General features: G+C 36.0%; 1 protein-coding gene across 3 annotated transcripts in view; it reads left to right on the plus strand.

The window, feature by feature from the left end:
• Positions 1 to 1,247: 1,247 nt before the first annotated feature.
• The window catches only part of LOC125238169 (ileal sodium/bile acid cotransporter-like), a 47,855-nt gene continuing 26,230 nt past the window's right edge, over positions 1,248 to 22,872 (plus strand). For 2 of the 3 annotated variants that reach the window (XM_048145438.1, XM_048145441.1), the window contains exon 1: positions 5,422 to 5,600. The gene's annotated coding sequence lies outside the window, so the exon portion shown is untranslated. Of the gene's footprint in view, positions 1,405 to 5,421; positions 5,601 to 22,872 lie in introns of those variants that run through there. The other variant, XM_048145439.1, reaches the window with a different exon arrangement.

Genomic DNA, 22,872 nt, shown 5'->3' on the forward strand with positions numbered 1-22,872 from the left:
ATAAATGCTTAAATTCGATTTTTCGAACGTGAATTATGTTATGTTTAAATCTTCGGTTGGAGTAATTATATTATATTATATGTATATTATATTATATGTATATGTCTATTTACATGTAATAAAAAATACACTGCATATCTTTTTCTTATGTTAAATTGCATTTTTAATGGTGTTTGCACTCGGTGCACTTTTTTTTAGACACGTTTCATTTTGATTTTATATGGTGTTTGCACATGGCACATTTATTCTGTCGGGTAAATTTGTGTGATATGGTAACACTAAATTGACACCGTCCGCCATTGTTATGTCACAACTGGTCTTCAGTGAAACTCCCTCTGTCTACTATAGTAACTCTATGGTCCTGATATTATTTTTTGTGGAATATTAAAAATTCTTGCATAGAAAACAACACTCTTTAATTAAATTAATATTCTTAACGGATTTGACTAAATACCTGGAAGAGACGCATTATGCATTTTATTGACTTATTATCGTACTTACTGGATTTGACATAATATTGGAAGGAAGACTTATGAAATTCAAAACAAGATGAATAAAGCTAGGAACATACTACGCGGACGTTTGTCGTAAAACGACCGCGACCGCGACCTATCAGTGTGCACGGAACAAAACATCCAGAGAGCCAGATTTCGATCGGACGTCCGTGCGCTCAAGGCCACGTCCGCGTCCGTCGACCGATAGTTTGCACGGCTATGGCTCCCCACAGACAGTCTTAAAAATTCATAATCTTAAAAAAAACTTGTATGCAATCTGACAGTTCAGATCTGTCAGTGTCTTGTCAGTGTCAGTTTGAACTGTCAGATTGCATACAAGTTTTTTTTAAGATTATGAATTTTTAAGACTGTCTGTGGGGAGCCTATTTCCATTTTCCAGATTCCCGTCCGCGGTCGATTCACGACGGACGTCCGCGTAGTGTGTTCCTAGCTTAAGAAAGGCTATGACGAAACAACTGAAAGAGACGAATTTTTTATTGAGACAACTAAAGACATGCTTACTGGATTTGACACATGATATTAAAAGGAAGACTAATGAAATTATATTTTATAACTTATAAGTATTAAAACAAGAAGAAGAATAAAGGAAAATAGAAATACTTCACTCAAGACGAGGCGGTATGGCCTATGGTCCTAGCCTGTCCAGAAGGACGAAAAAAAAAAAAAAAAAAAAAGAAAACAACACTCCAACTGTCAAATAAACGTCATCAACCACAAGACAAGTGTCAATGTCGTCAAGGATCTTGAAGGCACGGGGTGTGATACCCGTGGAAAGTTTTAATTAAATGATTTAACTTGAGACATTATATTTAGTGGATTGTTGTCACAACATTGCAGTGATAAGACTTTAATGTGATAGCCACAGGTTGCTAGTCAATCACCGAATACTGTAAGTAAAGACATTCTATTATCTCGTAAGATCCGTGTCCGACCGATCCCACCTTGATGCACGTTGCACAACTGCATTTTAAGACTTATGTTAAACCCCATTGCACAGCGAATCATCGACATTCCTTTATAAGTGGTTACGACGTAAGTCCAATTCATGAATTTGCTTTAAAATGGATACAATTTTAAGAATTGAAGATTGTGAAATACAACAGTTATGTCATTTACATAACTCGATTCCTCCAAAGTTACAAGTCAAAAGTTCACGAATTTACACAGATGTTCTTGGGTTCATGATAGTTTTAGGTTCATCAATGAAATTATCATAATTATTTTATGTTATGAAACATAAAACAAACTTAATTTATTGAGTGTAGTATCTTTAAATCTATCATTGAACTTCTAAAAAAGTATTTATTTATTTAATCTTTATTGAACAAAGAAACACAATGTACAATAGGCGAACTTAATGCCATAAGGCATTCTCTACCAGTCAACCTTAAGTAACGTTAAATGTAATATAGTGTAATGTGAAATTCATATCAATATTTGGCTACAATATATATGAGAATAGAAAAGAGGTCTAGAACCCTAAGTAAAAAAATCTTATAGTATGAATTGCCATAGCAAAAAAGTCAAGTACTTTCATGTAGATCTGAGCTATAAATATTAAAACATCTGATAAAACCAGGATTACACATACATACAATACATACAATCACGCCTGTATCCCATGAAGGGGTAGGCAGAGCACATGAAACTACTCAAGTTTCAGTGCCACTCTTGGCAAATAAGGGGTTGAAAGAAAACGAAACTGTGACAACCAGGATTAAAATTCAGTAAAGGCCAATTTGTTCAAGGGTTAGCCAACTAACTTTAGTATAAAGTACGATTTATCTCTGGGTTAAGTGTTTAACTCAGAGTTATTTGGTTAACCCTGGAAAATGCAGGTGGCCCTAAGAGCTTACTTCTAGAAACTAAAATATCATTATATGACCTTATGATTGCCCTCTGAATGAAAAACAAGCGAACTATTAGAAATAGTTGGTTGTTTACACATAAATCTGTATTTATTACATGAACTTGAAAGTAAGTATGTCAAGAATGTTTAAAATTCTTGACTGAAGGCAAATAATATTTGCCTTACTTTGTTGGACAATTTAAACTGCCATGAGATTGTGCCATTTTTTATTCATGGAAAATTGTGGTTTAACGGTAGCCTTAGCATGATTCTCACAAGCGCGAAAGAGCTTGTCTTTTTCTCAATAATATAGAAAAAAACCGGCCAAGAGCGTGTCGGGCCACGCTCAGTGTAGGGTTCCGTAGTTTTCCGTATTTTTTTCAAAAACTACTGAACCTATCAAGTTCAAAACAATTTTCCTAGTAAGTCTTTATAAAGTTCTACTTTTGTGATTTTTTTCATATTTTTTAAACATATGGTTCAAAAGTTAGAGGGGGGGGACGTACTTTTTTTTCCTTTAGGAGCGATTATTTCCGAAAATATTAATATTATCAAAAAACGATCTTAGTAAACACTTATTCATTTTTAAATACCTATCCAACAATATATCACACGTTGGGGTTGGAATGAAAAAAAAATATCAGCCCCCACTTTACATGTAGGGGGGTACCTAATAAAACATTTTTTTCCATTTTTTATTTTTGCACTTTGTTGGCGTGATTGATATACATATTGGTACCAAATTTCAGCTTTCTAGTGCTGACGGTTACTGAGATTATCCGCGGACGGACGGACGGACGGACGGACGGACGGACGGACGGACAGACAGACATGGCGAAACTATAAGGGTTCCTAGTTGACTACGGAACCCTAAAAAGAGCTTATGCTAGGTCTGCAGATTCATTTGTTGACAAAATAAAGTGTACATTATCTTTTTAGGGTTCCGTAGTCAACTAGGAACCCTTATAGTTTCGCCATGTCTGTCTGTCCGTCCGTCCGTCCGTCCGCGGATAATCTCAGTAACCGTAAGCACTAGAAAGCTGAAATTTGGTACCAATATGTATATCAATCACGCCAACAAAGTGCAAAAATAAAAAATGAAAAAAAATGTTTTATTTTGGTACCCCCCTACATGTAAAGTGGGGGCTGATTTTTTTTTTCATTCCAACCCCAACGTGTGATATATTGTTGGATAGGTATTTAAAATTGAATAAGGGTTTACTAAGACCGTTTTTTGATAATATTAATATTTTCGGAAATAACCGCTCCTAAAGGAAAAAAAAGTGCGTGGCCCCCTCTAACTTTTGAACCATATGTTTAAAAATTATGAAAAAAATCACAAAAGTAGAACTTTATAAAGACTTTCTAGGAAAATTGTTTTGAACTTGATAGGTTCAGTAGTTTTTGAGAAAAATACGGAAAACTACGGAACCCTACACTGAGCGTGGCCCGACACGCTCTTGGCCGGTTTTTTAGGGTTCCGTAGTCAACTAGGAACCCTTATAATTTCGCCATGTCTGTCTGTCCGTCCGTCCGTCCGCGGATAATCTCAGTAACCGTAAGTACCAGAAAGCTGAAATTTGGTACCAATATGTATGTCAATCACGCCAACAAAGTGCAAAAATAAAAAATGAAAAAAAAATGTTTTATTAGGGTACCCCCCCTACATGTAAAGTGGGGGCGGATTTTTTTTTTCATTCCAACCCCAACGTGTGATATATTGTTGGATAGGTATTTAAAAATGAATAAGAGTTTACTAAGACCGTTTTTAGGGTTCCGTAGTCAACTAGGAACCCTTATAGTTTCGCCATGTCTGTCTGTCCGTCCGTCCGTCCGTCCGTCCGTCCGTCCGTCCGTCCGTCCGCGGATAATCTCAGTAACCGTTAGCACTAGAAAGCTGAAATTTGGTACCAATATGTATATCAATCACGCCAACAAAGTGCAAAAATAAAAAATGGAAAAAAATGTTTTATTAGGGTACCCCCCTACATGTAAAGTGGGGGCTGATATTTTTTTCATTCCAACCCCAACGTGTGATATATTGTTGGATAGGTATTTAAAAATGAATAAGGGTTTGCTAAGATTGTTTTTTTATAATATTAATATTTTCGGAAATAATCGCTCCTAAAGGAAAAAAAAGTGCGTCCCCCCCCTCTAACTTTTGAACCATATGTTTAAAAAATATGAAAAAAATCACAAAAGTAGAACTTTATAAAGACTTTCTAGGAAAATTGTTTTGAACTTGATAGGTTCAGTAGTTTTTGAGAAAAATACGGAAAACTACGGAACCCTACACTGAGCGTGGCCCGACACGCTCTTGGCCGGTTTTTTGATAATATTAATATTTTCGAAAATAATCGCTCCTAAAGGAAAAAAAAGTGCGTCCCCCCCCTCTAACTTTTGAACCATACGTTTAAAAAATATGAAAAAAATCACAAAAGTAGAACTTTATAAAGACTTTCTAGGAAAATTGTTTTGAACTTGATAGGTTTAGTAGTTTTTGAGAAAAATACGGAAAACTACGGAACCCTACACTGAGCGTGGCCCGACACGCTCTTGGCCGGTTTTTAATTGTATATTATAGTGTTTGTCTGATATTTCAGGTGGTAACTACATTTTGTTATATCTTAACAACATTTTTATGACCTGATTTGGTGATGGTTAAGTCAAGTTTCTGCACCATATTTAGGAAAAAGGTACCATATTATTAATTGGTATGGATTTTTTGTTGCATCCGTGGCAGTAACCATTTATTGACATATAGGTATGTGATTTAGGTACAGACATATAACTTATAAGCCATTTATTACATTTTAGAATGAGATACCGGTTTTTATTATTTTGTTTATTATATTTATACCTCATATATTTTTTCATGGAAAACCTCGAACATATGATTGGACCTAACTATTGCAAAATTGCTATCAACAAGGATCTCACTACGTGTATCTCGGCACGAGTCGACCTCCCTGCCTCGACAAGTCGACATTCGCTCGACTGCCTTGAATGACCCCTCCCCTCGCGCGAACTTTACCTGCCAGTCTTAAACAGCGCGGGTCCGGAGCGTACGTTCCCGCGCTTAAAAAAAATTATACTTAATCCATTCATTCACGAGTCGCGCGAACTTTAACCAGCCAGTCTCTTCCCGCGCTTTAAAAAAAACAATACGTCATCGCGAGGTGCTTTATAGTGGTACTTTCACTTGTACTCCTGTTGACAATTGCATCACAATACAGGTATGTTAAGCCTGGGTTTATCATGTGTCGCAACACCTGTCGCTCACATGATTCTCACGATTCTTACGTTTTTAGTTAGATTATCTAATATAAATGAAGTTTGTATATACATGTAGCTTTTCATAGTCTTTATTTAAAATTCTGCTTTAAAAAATTACTCGGGTGTTATTTATGACCTAGGTGCAGTACCTAAAGCAAAGCCGGATGTCCTAAAATACGTACTTAACGTTCTCGTTGAAGAGGCATAAATAAACGTATGCGTGTGGATATTGCGAAACGTAATAGCATAACCAATCGCAACCTGTTCAAATAATATTACGTGCTTTTACATTTATTCCATATTTTTGTATGTGAACTTTTTTTTCTGGGTTATTAAACATCGTCACGCACCATCAATACTTAATAAAATTTATTTTACTTTACTAATTAATGCTGCTTAGAGACTGATTATTAAAATATACCCCATACTAATTCAGTCTAAATGCTTGTTTTGTACATAAAGGTAAAAAAACCTTAGGTATTTAAGTATGTTTATTGGATTGGAAGGTCGTTTCGCGTAAAAAATATGCAAAAAGTTGCGAATGTAGCCGAACTGAGATAACCTTGAATTTGTTTCGGAAAAGGAGTACTTAATCATTCATTCATCCAGCTAACGTCTAGTTTTGCTCTACTCTACTAGTAACTAATACAATACATTCGACATCCTTTTAGGTATATTGAGGAACCTTAACATTTCCGAAACTTCTTTAGCCTGGTTTCGTAATTATCTTTATGGCAGACGCCAGCGTGTGAGAGTGGATGACATATTGTCCAACTGGTGCGAGCTTTCCGCCGGTGTTCCGCAAGGTGGGATCCTTTCACCCCTCTTATTTTCAATTTTTATTAATGGTATCACCACCGCGCTTACGTCTTCGTATCATCTTTATGCAGACGACCTACAGATCTATGCAGCGGCCTGTATAGACGATATTTCCTCATTGATTGCTCAGGTTAATTGTGACTTAGAGTCGATACGGGATTGGGCGAGTAAATTTGGCCTTAAGATTAATACTCAGAAGTCACAGGCAATTGTCATTGGTAGCCCTTACTATGTGGCAGTGGCGGCTGGTGAAATTTTCTGCTAGGCAACACTGAGCAACAAGAAACCTACCTTAACATTAGGTACTTTACTAGTATCTAATCAATTTTAGGCAAGCCGGTGAGAATCGGCTTGTATGGACCAACCGCCACTGCTATGTGGGCAGGCTCTCAGACATGGTGATACCTGACATTTTGTTTGATGGGACTACTATCCCCCTTTCCTCTACTGTCCGAAATTTGGGTATCACCATGGATCAGACGCTTTCTTGGGCTCCTCACGTTACTCAAGTGAGTAAAAATATCTTTGGCTCCCTCCACTCTCTACGGCGACTGCAGAATTTCCTTCCTTTTCATACTAAGGTTACTCTTGCTCGTTCTCTTTTGCTTCCTCTTATTGACTATGGTGACGTTGCGTTTGTAGATCTTACCGAGGAATTGCTGGACAAACTGGAACGTTTGCAGAATGTCTGTATCAGGTATATATTTGGCCTCCGCAAATACGATCACATCTCTGAGTTTCGTTCCCGGCTTGGGTGGTTACCGATCCGCCGACGTAGAGATGTGCGTGTCCTGTCGTTGCTGTACAACGTACTCTATAACCCCTGTTCGCCAACTTACCTATCTGAGAGATTTAACTATCTGGCTGAAGGCAGTGAACACCGCTTACGTTCAAGCACTAATCTTACGCTTGCCATTCCGTCAAATAATACACGTACGTATGCAAAGTCTTTCACGGTGCGCGCGGTGAAATTGTGGAATGAACTGCCCCGGTCTCTCAAACAGTCTCAGTCTGTGGCATCACTCAAGACTAATTTGAAGAAGCTTTGGCTTTCCAACCAAGCGTGATCTGGTTGAAAATGAAAAAATGAAAATGAAAATGAAATATTTATTTTTCAAGTAGGCATATTACAATGCGCATATGAACGTCAAATAAAGCTACGCCGGCTCTAACCCTACGCCTCAGCCTCGAGAAGATTTCAGTCCCCCCTCAGTTGGGAGGGCGGTATCCACTATGGGACCGGCAAGAAACTCGGCGGGCAACTTCTTTTCAAAACATTACATCTTATAATTAACATGCATTAAATAACAACATACAATTTAACATGCAAAAGTATTCATCAAAGAATATGAACAGACTAGGTACTCTATGGAAATCAATTTCAATAAATTATATTATTGCTTAATAATACGTCGTTCTTCTTCAGAGAAAACATATCAAATTGTCATAGAAGAAAAAGATAATATGAATCTCAATATCATTAAATATGTAATTTACCTACACAACATAAAATATAAAATATTTGATGTGCTTTCTTATCTGAACTGTGTCCTCTATACATAATACAATTATTTTAATTGCTATTCGTTTTTTGTAGTTTCTGGTTCGGGCCATGCATGTTTGTCTGTCAAATAGTCCTCGACTCTGTAATAAGCCTTTAACATCAATGATTTTTTTAAGTAGTTCTTAAGAGCTGGGAGGGGTAATCTCAAAGCAGTGTCAGGTAACTTATTATAAAAATGAATGCATTATAAAAATGAATGTTATGTGTATTCCTTCTGAACCTACTCCTATTTGAGAAGTACATATTTCTTGCGATATTCATATTTATGTATATATATATTTATATATCGTATTTTATTTGTGTATTCGTGTATGTAGTTTATTTCATAATATTATTTAGTATTTATGTAGTTTATTTACTTGTGGACATTATTTTGGTTTATTTCTGACATTTATTGTACTTCTGTAAGTTTGTCTATCTTGCCTACTTTAATGTTCCTCTCATCTAATCTAAGGTTAGCTGGAAGAGATCACTTATAGGGATAAGTTCGCCTTTGTACCTCTGTTCCTGTAAACTGTATATGAATCTGTTGTACACAATAAAGTGATTACTACTACTACTACCACTACTACTACATTATCTTATGTGATAGAGCTGGTTGTTATAAATAACAAGGCTCTGTTTGTAATTTACATAAGTCATTTATGTTTATCTTGAAAACGCTTTGTCATACTGACTTAATATTAACGTACACACGAACATATGTTATTGCACAAATACAGACAACATTAAATATGCTGTACCTCTAGTCTTAATTTAATAAGAAAACGTATCTCATTTTGTATAGGATTTTGAACAGCGCGCCAAGCGGTAGGAACTGGAAACTCAGCTTATCCATAAAATTCAACATCTTTACTCCTGCTCTGATCTAATGGCCGCTCTGATCATGACGAGAAATCAAACATTACTATGTTTTTGTTTTGTCAATTATACCTATCATACTTAGTAAACAAATCAAATGTCAACCGAGGAGTACTGTTCTGCCCTCTGCAGAAAATTATCGTAAGATCAAAATTGTATTCTCTGCTTGACAAGGTCAAATTAAATCCATTTAGAGGCTTATTAAGTTCATTAATATTTTCATTTAAGTAATGAGTTAAGTCACCTTGACTTAAAATAGGACCGGCTGTTCTGTTACTCTTGAAATTAAGCCGCCCCCACCTTACAGCTAACTTATGCACAAGTTTAAAGCACCTTAATACAGTCCACTGAAAAAAAAAAGGAAAAATTAAAAGAAATCTATATATATATATATATATATATATATAAACGGCAAAATCCTGAATGACTGACTGACTGTCTTAAATCAACACACAGCCCAAACCGCTGGTGCTAAAGATTCCAAATTTTGCACGTCAGGTTACTTTTAAGGTCTAGGGGCGCACTAAGAAAGGATTTTTCAAAATTCATTCCCTAAGGGGGTAGGCTGTCATAGGCTACTTTTTGTCTCTTTCTAATGCGAGCGAAGCCGTGGGCAAAAGCTAGTAATAATATAAAATCGTTGTCTAATATCTACCTTTAGAGGCATATTTGAGTTTGAGTTTTTTCATATTTGAGTGTCAGCAGGTCAGCACTCAAATATGTAAAACGTCATTCTTAGAATTCAACGCATTTTTTGAGCTCAACTGTACATAATTATTTACGTACTCTGTAAAGAACAATTTTACCCACCATAATTAGCATGTGCCGTGTGGTGACGGGTTAAGAATTTCACCACCCCCTTTTTTCCTGTGGGTGTCGTAGAAGGCGACTATGGGATATGAGTTAAATTGTGGCGTAGGCGAGAGGCTAGCAACCTGTCACTGCAATGTCACAGTTTCGTTTTCTACCGACCCCTTATTTGCCAAGAGTAGCACTGAACATGAGTAGGTAGTTTCATATGCTCTGACTACCCCTTCATGGGATACAGGCGTGATTGTATGTAAGTATAATTAGCATAGACTTTATACATATTTGGACATAGTATACATACAATCACCATCCGAGGAAAATGTTAAAACTTTTAATTTTTTACGGTTTTTCCCGTCCGTTAGTAGTAGTATTAACAGTATCGCATTTCCGTATATATATTACGCTCGGGTTTCCCGCGTCTTACCCGTGCCCTAGTAACAGGGTTTATCCTCCTCAATCCCTTACTAATATTATAAATGGGAAAGTTGTGTGTGTCTGTTTGTTTGTCCGTCTTTCACGGCAAAACGGAGCGACGAATTGACGTGATTTTTTAAGTGGAGGTAGTTGAAGGGATGGAGAGTGACATAGGCTACTTTTTGTATCTTTCTAACCCCCCACTTCCCTAAAATGGGTGGTGTTTGAATGGAGCATTCAACAATGTTCGAACTTAACGCGAGCGAAGCCGCGGGCGAAATCTAGTAATATAATATTTTTTTAATATAGATTTCAAATTATTTATAGGGCCTTATTGTCTGTACATTAAGGTCTATATACATATATTTTTTGCACTTTGCCTGTATATGTATACATCTTTGTGGTAGTCTATACCCGCACCCGCAGTGTCTGTTTTCTACCAATTACAGCAAACGATCGGTAATTTGATTTAGATAACCGACAATCAAAATTGCTGATAAGGCGCGATATGCACGGATGCGTCGATTTATTCCGATTATCGGTAATAATGCAATCGCATCGTAGTTTATAGATGAATAGTAAAATAATCACGTCATTGAGATTTAAAGCAAATTTTATGTTAAAGGCATTCAAGTAGCTCAAATTCTTTTACATTATATAGGTATACAGTGGTATTTTCAAAACAAGCTGTTGAAGTGCCTACAGATGTGGAACTGTAATAATCTTAAGAACTGTATATATACTAACATGAGTGCAATAAACAAATTGAAACTTGAAACTTGATGATGTGCGAAAACGGTTTCCTTCGTATTTTTCAGGAAACGTTCGTATTTGTCATGCCAGTTCAGTAAATGTCAGTACATCTTGTACTGTCACTGACTGAAAGCATAACACGGTCATACGTTTCCGTAACATACGAAGACAAATCTCCTCGCACTACATCTGTACTATAATTACTAACAATACTAACATAAACACTATAATCCGAACTATAGGATTACACTGAGAGATTATACAACCAGTTATCATGTTCGTTCAACAAGTTTTTTGGTTAAAATAGCGCCTACGTGCTCTTTGGTTCAAACAACAAGCTACTTGTCATTTGAATCGGCAATATATTTGAATCAACAAGTCGATTTTATAAAAACAACCTGACACATATTGTTTTAAACATACGTTTGGCTGATTCAAACGGATAAACCGCAACAAGTCGAACTTGTTAAATTCACAATGCAAATTTCTCTCAGTGTACTATCGTACTATCTATACTATACAGTGAGGATGGATAGTGACTAGACAAAAAGTAGCTTACGTCACTATCCCTTCAACTATCTCCACTTAATAAATCACTTCAATTCGTCGCTCCATTTTGCCGTGAAAGACGGACAAACGAACAGACACACACACTTTCCTATTTATAATATAAGTATGAATACTCTTATCATTCGTATTTTAATGTGAACACAAGTCTATTATTTATTTGCCATTAACAAGGAAACCTTTGATCTTGCATCTGGGTATTCCCTATATTGTACATAACATAACATGCACATGGATGGAAGTATATAACTGCGACATACCTTATCAAAGAATGGCGTCGGAAGAACAGGAATAACCTGTTTTAATAGTGTTGATATAAGAATATATTGCTTGTGGAAATCATTTCAATACTCTATAGCTTTGTAAACCTGTTTGTCATTGTAGGTTTCTAGATAGACAGTATTTGAAGCTAAATGAACAGACAATTCATAAAAAGCAGTACAGGTTATGGCGAAACCCTAAACAATTGATATAGGAAATAATAGGAAGAGAAACACCAGGAACTTAAAAATGTAATAAATTAATGAAGGCATGTTCTAGAGCCTAATTATGAAAGAAAAGCTTAGAAAATATAACGAAATTAAAACAGCGTTAAATATTTTCAAATGTGTATTTTTTTCCCGTAAAATTACACCGGCCTTAAATGATAAAATAAATCCGATTATAAATAAAAAAGATATAAAGTATATAAACTAGATTACATAAATATTACACGAATCATGTCTAATAAGAAGTAGGTACTTATGTAATCCTCCATAATAATGTTATCCTCCAAACCCTACCATGCTGGTATACATCACACATTAGGGCCTACTGAACTATTAAATCAGTACTTCTGATGAAATAAACACTATAGCCTGTGCTTCTATTATCTAGATTACAAGTTTAGTTTAGGTAACTCGCAGACTTAATGTATAGGTATATATATTATGTATGTAACTATGTAGAAAGATAATTACCTACTTGACAAAATAATATTGTAATCTATTCCAAAACTACTACTTAATAGTCTTACTACCATGACATTATTCGTTAAAATAATAACGAAACTTGACAAATTACGGCATTGAAACAAATCGAGATGATTTGCAATGTTGTTGTAAGACTGGATGGTCGTAAACAAAGGTTGCCAAATAAATGTCGATTTGAACTCGTCTTTCTTATTAATCTTAAATGAGGTGATTTTTGATTAATGTGTCGAATAAAATAACCTCAACCACACGACAGACAACAACAGACAGACAGACACGTCAAACTTATAACACCCCGTCGTTTTTGCGTCGGGGGTTAAAAAACAAAATGAATGAAATTGAGTGGCTATATAGTCTAGTTTTTTGTCAAGTTCTGCTTTCTTTGCTCATTCTTTATCCGTAACTTTCGTCTTTAGTCTTTGTCATGTTTGCTCATACTTATTGTTTGCCTTTTATTCCGGCATATTCGGTTTAGAAAGAAAGAAAGAAAACATAGGTACAACGTACAACACAATACATAACGAGCAATACCCGTGTACCAAATAGGATGCCGCTCAGCGTAGACCGTGTCTAAGAGACACGGCACTGATTTTCAGGGCACCCATAATTAAAACTAAACTTAAAACTAAAGCTACATACATATAATAAGATCAAAACAGACCAGACAAGGAACATACAGATCTAAAACAGAGAGAGAAGAACAACTATCAAGACTCATTCATAAAGAAAGAGAGAGAGAGAGTTTAAGTTCTCATACATTCAATGATCCACGACTCTTCTCTTTGCGAACAGTCTTTACGAATTACTATTGCATACTGAACCAAATAGATTTAGTTAAAGTTTGTAAGTAGATTAAATATAAATGCCTAATGGGAGAAGAAATGAAAATGACTGACCGAATTATATGCAGGTAGTGTTATGAGCACAACTAGTACGTCTAATGTATGTACATTGAACATGCTATGGTTGTGCTCCGGTATATATATATGAATAGTAAATAGCATAGGCAGTAGGCACATATGTAGATGACCTACATCATCACATCCTTGCATAGGGGGCCTCTCGGCATACATTATATAGTTGAAGTCCACTTATTGGAATAGTGCCGGATATATTGACATAACTAGGGTATGCAAAAACCGGTTAACTTAAAAAACCGGTTAATAACCGAGACTTTTCCTTCAAAACCGGTTAACCGGTTATTAACCGGTTTTGAGGATTTTTAGTAAATGGCCGTACTACGCAATAATTACCATTACCTTTAAGAATTCTGATGTTGATGACATCGTAGCAGGTATTACTTGCACGATGCAGATCATTTTTATCCAGTTTTTGGGAATTTTGTAAAATGCGGAAATTGCTAAAAAAGGCTTTTGTGGTTTGAATGTGATTCGTCAGTTTTGCGTTTTCTATATTCCCATTACGAATTGAACGGAATAAACGTAAACAAACTGCTGTCACTGTCAAAGTAACACGTGCAGCTCAAGTCAGGGGTTCTCTAAGTAAGGGCCGACCGGAAAACAAATAACTTTCAACCAGTTATTAAGTACACATTTAAAATCGTGAATCGATCGAACACGATGACTGTTATATTATGTTATGATCCCACGCAAGCCAAAATAAAAATCAGTCCAAAATTGTCGAACTTTTGTCATATCAGATACAAAAACCAATAATTAAATTTATAATCAGCTTATTATGCACAGGCTAATTAAAACCTTCTTCAAATACGAGTTGAGGACCGTTTTAATTAGCCATTAAAATTCACTACCACCTAGTCTCGAAAGTTGCTGAAAAATAATGTTTAGCGGCCCGCTATTTGGTCGCCCAGGTACATTTACACAGTGATACCAGTGCAATAAATAAACTACCCCTCAGAAACGGCTTTTTAATTTCAATAAATATACCAAAACGTTTTGTGTTAAAATTTATTTTCGTTTAAACAGAGTCATTATTTAGGTAATGGAATATGTAAAGATTTTTAATAAACTTGTAAAATATCGGCAATTTTAATACCTCGAATGGTGCAATTTTTTTATAGCACCGGCCACACCTTTGTTTACAATAATTCCGGCTAATTCAAAATAGGAATACAGGCATGTCGCAAAGGTTTACAGCTACCAGAGCCCCTAGCAATACAAGCAATTGATGTAAGAAAACCAAGATCTCCATTTTACCTTTCTTTTAAAAAATATAGTTTGAAATATACGGTAGACGGCGTAGACGCCGGTTACAACGACGCTCAAGGGACCGCTGATATTACGTCGTACTAACCGAATGTCGTACAAAACGAATTTCATTTCTTTTAATTAAAAGTAATATCTACATCTCTATTACTAAAACATTTCAATCAATAGGTTTATTTACAGGGTATTATTATCATAGTATTAATTTAATACCTTATTTTATTGTGACTTGTTTAGTTAGAAAAAGTCATTTTTAGTATGCGTGCTTGCTCATCATTTGTAGGTAAAGCTAGTTTATACGCAATCGAAAAATACAAATTGGGTTCTATTTAGCTTATAAGATTGGACCCGAGGCGAACAAATTGTTAAAATTTTAAAAGCTCCTAAAAGTTACATGGCCACAATGTAATCTTGCTACTTGTTGTAGGCAAGACAGGGGGCCGTGCTCGGGTGGAAGTAGCTTTGTTTCCTCAATTTACTAGTAAAACTAAAAACGTTGTCGCTCGTCGTTGCAACCGGACTTGACGGACGGATTCTGTGTAAAATGTGTCGTGAAAGGCGGCTGGTCGTTAAAATCGGAGTCGTAATAAACGGATGTACTTTCATACTATCACATACGAAAACCAAATAAATACCTGTGCTTATGTCGTTGTAGGAGGTTAATTGAGTTAGACTCGGGACTAATTTTTAAAATAAAATCATTACAGATAATAATGTTGTCAATGAAAAGTAATGAATAAATCTTTATTATTACAAAACATTAAATAATTACGTATTTTTGAACCTTTTTATGCCTAATTTTCCAAATTTTGAGAAATAAATACAGTTTCGGTTATTAACCGGTTAGAGACTATAAAAACCGGTTTTTAACAGAGGCCAAAAAGTCTCGGTTAACCGGTTAACCGGTTTGCACACCCTAGACATAACTGACCATATGTTAGAACATTTTACTGTCAAAAATACTTTAGTTAAAGTGAAATGTTGTTTATCGCAAGGTTTTTTACAAGCTTTTATTCAGCTTGCCTTGTTAGTATGTTAGTTTGGGTCAAAACGTAGAAGCTATATTTGACCCGCTTCCCGGTTTCCGATTGAGGTGACATTTTGCGTACATGATGTGTAAATCACGTGACAATGCAATATTATGGTATATATCAAGAAGCTGATCTAATGATGGAGCAGAAAGGTGGTCATGGGAACTGTTATGAAACGTCGTATCCCCATCGAGTAAGAGGTTTTTAGAAAAGTCTCGGAGAGCAGTAGATGACTGTTGAAAGGAAGGTACAGTCGGCGATAAAATCTTGTGCCAAAAATGTTTTTTTTTTTTTTTTTTGCAAAAAAACTTATTATAATGGTTGCTTTGGACTACTTAACACACAACAATAAATACTTAATGGAAAATGCAGACGCAAATTTCTAATAATAGTGAATATTAAAACCAAAACTTAAAATACAATATCCAAGGTGTTTTAATGCAAGTTTTTTTTATTAAAAGTTGTACGCAGTCATAAATCTGTCAGACGGTTGTTCCTATCTTTAGTTATCATATAAATCGAAAGCGATTACATATGATAATCATAATATAATAATGAGACAATGCAGCTTACCACATAATAATAGCAATATCTGTATCCGTCAATGATATGAATTGATAATTTGCAAAAATTATAGGTCTACCGATACGATCAATGCAACGTGTTTGCAACCGTACATTCAAAGCCTAAAATATCGAGACATATATAGAGTAGAGCCAAACATACTATTCTTCTTAACAGGCCACAGATATAGGCAGCGAGATTCACGTACCTTTAGTTTTGCCTTTTCCTCTATATAGGTACTAGCTTTTGCCCGCGGCTTCGCTCGCGTTAGAAAGAGACAAAAAGTAGCCTATGTCACTCTCCAGCCCTTCAACTATCTCCACTTAAAAAATCACGTCAATTCGTCGCTCCGTTTTGCCGTGAAAGACGAACAAACAAACAGACACACGCACTTTCCCATTTATAATATTAGTATGGATAGTATGGATTATTTAGACATTGAAGATACCTAAATTTATATAAAAATAACACACCCAAAACATCTTGAGCGCCAAATACATAATCGCAGGAAACTAAATTGAAATTGATTGGTTCAATGGACCTTGGTAAAGAGATCTTTCACGCCTTGTGCGGTAAACACTGAATTAAATTACGGCACCGTTATTCACTTGAATGAAATCTGTGTTTTGCCGGCTCGGTAGCTCGGTACCTATTGGAAAATCTCTATCAGATATACGGCAGCGGCCAAGGTGCTCACAAATAACTGAACACGCTGCTATTGTCTAGGCAACTGGACAACTTCAAAAGTTTTACAATAGATATTTTCGTTGATAACAGCAAAATCTAGAATTAAAATCACCTATTATAAGAATAATCTCATGGCTAATTTAGTGATCTGATATGGAGTCCTCTCGGCACGTATAAATGATTCTTAAAGCACATACCTAATCATACGATAATAGATTAATATGTTCAGTTCTAGCAATCTTAGTTATTTCCTCTATATTTTCCACATGTTGTCCTTGAACTTCAGCCTTTATCGTTGTTGGCAATTACTAGAAGCATTATTATGCCATAATACTAGAAGCGAAGCGATTAAAATAGACGCAATTTGCAGTTGCTTCTGACTTGAGTTTTTACAGGTAGGTAGTCAACTCTTTGTTTTTTTCTTGCCGATATTTTTCTTTGTGTCAATTTGTCAAACAATAAATATTGTGTTTTTGGCATTTCTGTCGCTTCTATTATCGCGCATCGTAATACATGACTACTAAGCTAAGAGCTTGCACAAAAGATCCCTATGGGTCGAAGTATATCCGCGGGGGCCACCGCAGATATTAAAATATGATAAGCTAAGGGATTACCAGTGGTAAGCTAATTTACCACGAACCACATTTTACTACGTGTTGCCTCTAGCCTCTACTTATGTAAGTCAGCAATTCCCGATAAGTTTGTACATTTGGATCACGTCTCCGATTTGGACAAAAATTGGCAATTCACGTGGCCAATTTTTATCAAAATCGGAGACGTGATCTAAATGTCGACAAACTTATCGGGAATTGCACAAGTGCATATGCAAGTGCAGCAGAGAGTCAACAGCAACACGCCGAACGTAGTTCGTGGCTTCGCGGTAGGCCCTTTAGTTTTCGTTCGAACGACTCGGACCGGACGTAATAATACGTCACAATAATAATTATCCAGTCGATCGCGATTTTAAAGCGTATCGATCAATGGGTCAAGGGTTAGGTATATTGCGCAGTTTTCTATAAATACGCAATTTGTCAACAAACGTTAAGTAAAATTAAAAAAACACTTAGGTATGGTGAAAGCCAAATAGGTTCCAAAATAGTACATTACATCAGAGGCCGGGAAAATGAGGATTTCCGGCCAAGTGGGTATATACCGCCGGATAGGGATACGAGGCCGGGAATCCGTTTTCACGCCGAGGCATGTATAGTGCTTTTCTCAAACATACAATGAAATAAAATTAAAATGCTCTAAAGGACAATATTTTATAAAAAAAAGTTACTTTGCAGGCCTAGGCCTAAAAAATAATATGAAATCCCTTTACAGTCCTCTCGAGTTGTTTCGCCCAAAAAGCGATACTTCCCAGCCCATTTTAAGGAACGTAAAGACAATATTTCATTGCATGTTTGAGAAAAAGAGTTTTTCGACGTCATAATACATTATTATGTTTTAAGGTCACTTGCACCACCGAAAATGGAGGGTTAACCCGCGGTTAACCCACCATTTTATATGGAATTTGACAGTTGACAGCCCACTAACCTTGAGCTAAGTGGGTGGTGCAAGTGACAGGCAGCTACTTTTTATCATGTTATTTACAAACCTCCAAATCATGAATATTGACTCTCTCATCGACATTTGGTAAGCTAAAAATGTACCAATTCGAAGCCTATTTTTTCGCAATTCTGTTTAATTTTTCATCCATAATCTGGGGTGGTCCTTTAATGCTCAGCACAGGAGCAACAGCTTCTTGATATGTCGGAAAAATTGACTACACACCTCATCTCTATTCGGAAAATAGTTTTTCATTTATAAAACTAGACTACATGATATTATTAATTATTATAAGCCGCACGTAGGCATTATAACTTTATACTTGAGGAAAATGTGGTTTCCGTAATTGGCTTTGGTATTTGCTAATCAATCAGTCTTATGAGTTATGACCTTCATCCAGATGTTAACTATACCAATCAATTATTATAAACTCGGGGTAATATGTCATTAGGGTTCCGTAGTCAACTAGGAACCCTTATAGTTTCGCCATGTCTGTCTGTCCGTCCGTCCGTCCGTCCGTCCGTCCGTCCGTCCGTCCGTCCGTCCGTCCGTCCGTCCGTCCGTCCGTCCGTCCGTCCGTCCGTCCGTCCGCGGATAATCTCAGTAACCGTTAGCACTAGAAAGCTGAAATTCGGTACCAATATGTATATTAATCACGCCAACAAAGTGCAAAAATAAGAAATGGAAAAAAATGTTTTATTAGGGTACCCCCCCTACATGTAAAGTGGGGGCTGATATTTTTTTTCATTCCAACCCCAACGTGTGATATATTGTTGGATAGGTATTTAAAAAAGAATAAGGGTTTACTAAGATCGTTTTTTGATAATATTAATATTTTCGGAAATAATCGCTCCTAAAGGAAAAAAAAGTGCGTCCCCCCCCTCTCACTTTTGAACCATATGTTTAAAAAATATGAAAAAAATCACAAAAGTAGAACTTTATAAAGACTTTCTAGGAAAATTGTTTTGAAGTTGATAGGTTCAGTAGTTTTTGAGAAAAATACGGAAAACTACGGAACCCTACACTGAGCGTGGCCCGACACGCTCTTGGCCGGTTTTTTTATAATAGATTAGTTTCCGTATATGTGTTAGTTTGGTAACAGAAAAGTAGTCCACAATAATTCAGTGCACGACCTTGAACTTAAATCCGTGTTAAATCAATCAATACAAGTTGGTAGAAACCTACGTAGGTTGCTCTAGGTTGGCTTGACTAAGCACCCTGTTTCTACTTACTTACAGTGCTCCTCATAACTCATAAGTTCTCATGCAAGTTACAGGTTACAGTCCATCTGTATATGCCCCAAGATTGGTACAGTCACTGGCATAAATAAGTGATTATTTCTATACCTTGTCATATTAACGTCTTGTTTGAAATGTCATACGAAATTGTCAAACGATTAAAACCGACAAGGTACAGAAATCATCACTTCTTTATGCCGGTGACTGTACTAGATACATTGTCAAAGCTGTTATAAAATTCTTTCCAGTGCCAGCTTTCATGACATACCTATAGGTAGATGCAGGTACTAAGAGCAACACTCTTACCTAACCATCGGTAGACTATATGCCCTTGTAATAAGGATTACAAATGTACAGCTAACAGTGTTGTCGATGGTACCTACTGTTTGTCCAAACAATTTTGGTTTAAACACGAGGAAAATCATCATACATATGCATATTAATTAAATTCATATTTTGAACGTCTTAGTGTGATGTGAAATCAGGGTTCATCGCTCCACTGGCAATTATGGCAATATTTATGTCGGGAAACAATCGTTGTATATAATTGAGACTTGTTTACAACTTCCTTATTCCGATGTTCGTCGATCTTCAAACTATTTATTATTGATACTGTGCCTATAGTAACGTTGCCAAAATACGTCTTCTTCAGTGTGTGAGTCGCTAGATCGTGACTCAATTCAGCAATTTCAGTTCATCGTCTTTCATTCATAGAACACGTCTCTTGATGAACCTTGAAGCTTAGATTAAGTGCAGATGATGTAAGCATTGTAAGCGTTAATGCTGTAAATTTTAGTGCATTGTTAGCAAATTTATAAAAATATGGTCGGAGTTGTAAGCGTGTAGAATCTATATATCAAGAATGTTAAAAAACAACCGTAGACGAGTCTCCCGAGCGTTCGGTGTCTAGTGTCTAAAGTAAAATCCATAATCCTACGGACCAAATTGACAAGTAAGTGTGAACGAATGTTGCCACAGTTTGGCCAGTGTCGTTCTTATCGATATTAAAATTATTATTACATCGTAGATTTAAGGTGCACCCAGACGGGACAATGAAATTGGCAATTTGATCGGCTAATCAATATACCATTTTTTTCTGTGATTTCGACAGATCAAAAGGTCTGTAGACCGCTAATTAGAGATATTTTTTTTATTTCGAAGCAGCAATAATATTATTCGAAAATTATATAGATATTTATGATATACTTGCCATAGCGTGACAGATAATTTATTATTGTCGGACATGGTATTTTATTTTTTACCTACAGGCTCGGAAACCTTTTTAATTAGGGATGTACCGACTATTGATTTGGCCGACTAGGCCGACTACCGACTAGTCGGCGCTGGGGTGGCCGATTAGTCGGCCGACTAGTCGGCTAGTCGGCCAAAACGGTTTTTCTACTATATTCACATTTTGAATGTAATTTTTGGTCCTTCGTTCGCGCTTTTCATGTCTTTTTAGTTTTTTTACAGGTTCAAAGGTCTATGAGAAGAATTTTTCATTTTTAACAACCGGTTTGGCATAGTAGGTAGTGAATTAGTGATCCTGCTTATGAAATTGATAGTCCTAAGAAGGACATTTATTTCTGTGATGATCACAGATATTTGTTGTTTGGACTAAGTAAGCCACAACAAATTGGTACATAAAATACAACCACATCACCTGTTGATTTATTTTTGTACTGTTTTTCTATCACTTATGAAGTGCCGACTAATCGGCCTTTTTGCCGACTAGTCGCCGACTAATCGCCGACTACAAAAGTGGCCGGATAGTCGGCTTTCCCGACTAGTCGGCGACTAGTCGGTACATCCCTATTTTTAATGCTTTAAAACTAGTGGGTAAAAATGTATGGTATCCATCCACTACCTCGAAGATACATAGAACAAACCAAAATGTGTACCTCTTATTTGAAACTAATATACTTATTCTTGATTTAAACTTGTCTGTTGTATGTACTTTACAACTTGTCGATATATTGTTATCGACATATACCCTTCCCTATTTTAATTTTGCTGTTCCTGGTATCATTTTACCTGTCAGTCATTTGTCAATTTAGTCCGTAGGATTATGAATTTTACTTTAGCCGATGCCCAAAAGCTAGTGTGGGCTTTTTGATGAGAAGATTGAGAAGGTAGTAAAATGATCCATTGTCCAGCCTATTAGTACTGATAGAATAGAATAGAATAGAATAGAATATTTTTTATTCGTAAGCAATAAATGCTGATCGTAATAAATGCTTGTTGATGTATTACGTTTTGCAAGTCATGTAACTGCGGTAACTTACTCGTAATTTTAGCAGTTGTTGTTACATCAAGAATTATTAATTTTATTACACTCACAGTGACTATGCTAAAGTTGCTCAAATCAGTACGTTTATACTGACTAGACTTAATTCATTATTTTTGTTATGTCACTTTGTACAACTTCCCTTATTTAATTGTCATTATTATTCATCAAATTCGGTATTCTTTCTTTTTACTCGTCATTAATTACTTGTGGATTATCTTCAACAATTTCAATAGTCACAGATCGCAGAATGTTTTCAGCCGGATATCGCTTTCAAATCCATTAATTTCAGGAGCTATGTCAATTGAGACAATTACGTCAAGAATGATATTGTTTTGATAGTCCGAGCTAAATATTGGGTTACATAACAGCGTGTTTGCTGAACGCCTTTATTGCTCCTTTGTCTTTGAAGACAGTAGTTCCTTATCGGTTTGAAGAGGCATCAATAACCGACTGTCATTGAATCCAAACAGAATAGTCGTAATTACTCCTATAATCTACTGAGGTCTGTTTCAACACACAATTGTCGTCCGATCACTTGGCCGTCCATTGCCTGTACAACAAGTAAATACAGAGGCTGTGTTCGAATATTACTTATCGAACTTAGAAATGGTCACAAAATTCCCAGTGTCAAGATATAGGAAGGCTTTGCTTCATGTGTTTTATCATGAACCAATAGTTTCCTTCGAGCTTTGTGATATATCTTGCAACTTCTTTGTCTTGCCGTGTCTAGGATGAGGTAATTTGGCCCAGGTTTTCAAATTTATTGACGTATATTATTTCTATTTTGTCAACTTTTATTCTTATTTGATCAAATTTGATAATTTTTCTCATTAACATGATCGTCATTACCATTGATTAACCCGATTTCTCGTACCTGTGTTCTTAAAGGCTTTAAAATCGAGTTACTCTTATCCATATTAATTGGAAGC

The sequence above is a fragment of the Leguminivora glycinivorella genome, chromosome 23 (genome assembly GCF_023078275.1).
Source record: "Leguminivora glycinivorella isolate SPB_JAAS2020 chromosome 23, LegGlyc_1.1, whole genome shotgun sequence".
NCBI classification, from domain to species: Eukaryota; Metazoa; Arthropoda; class Insecta; order Lepidoptera; family Tortricidae; genus Leguminivora; species Leguminivora glycinivorella.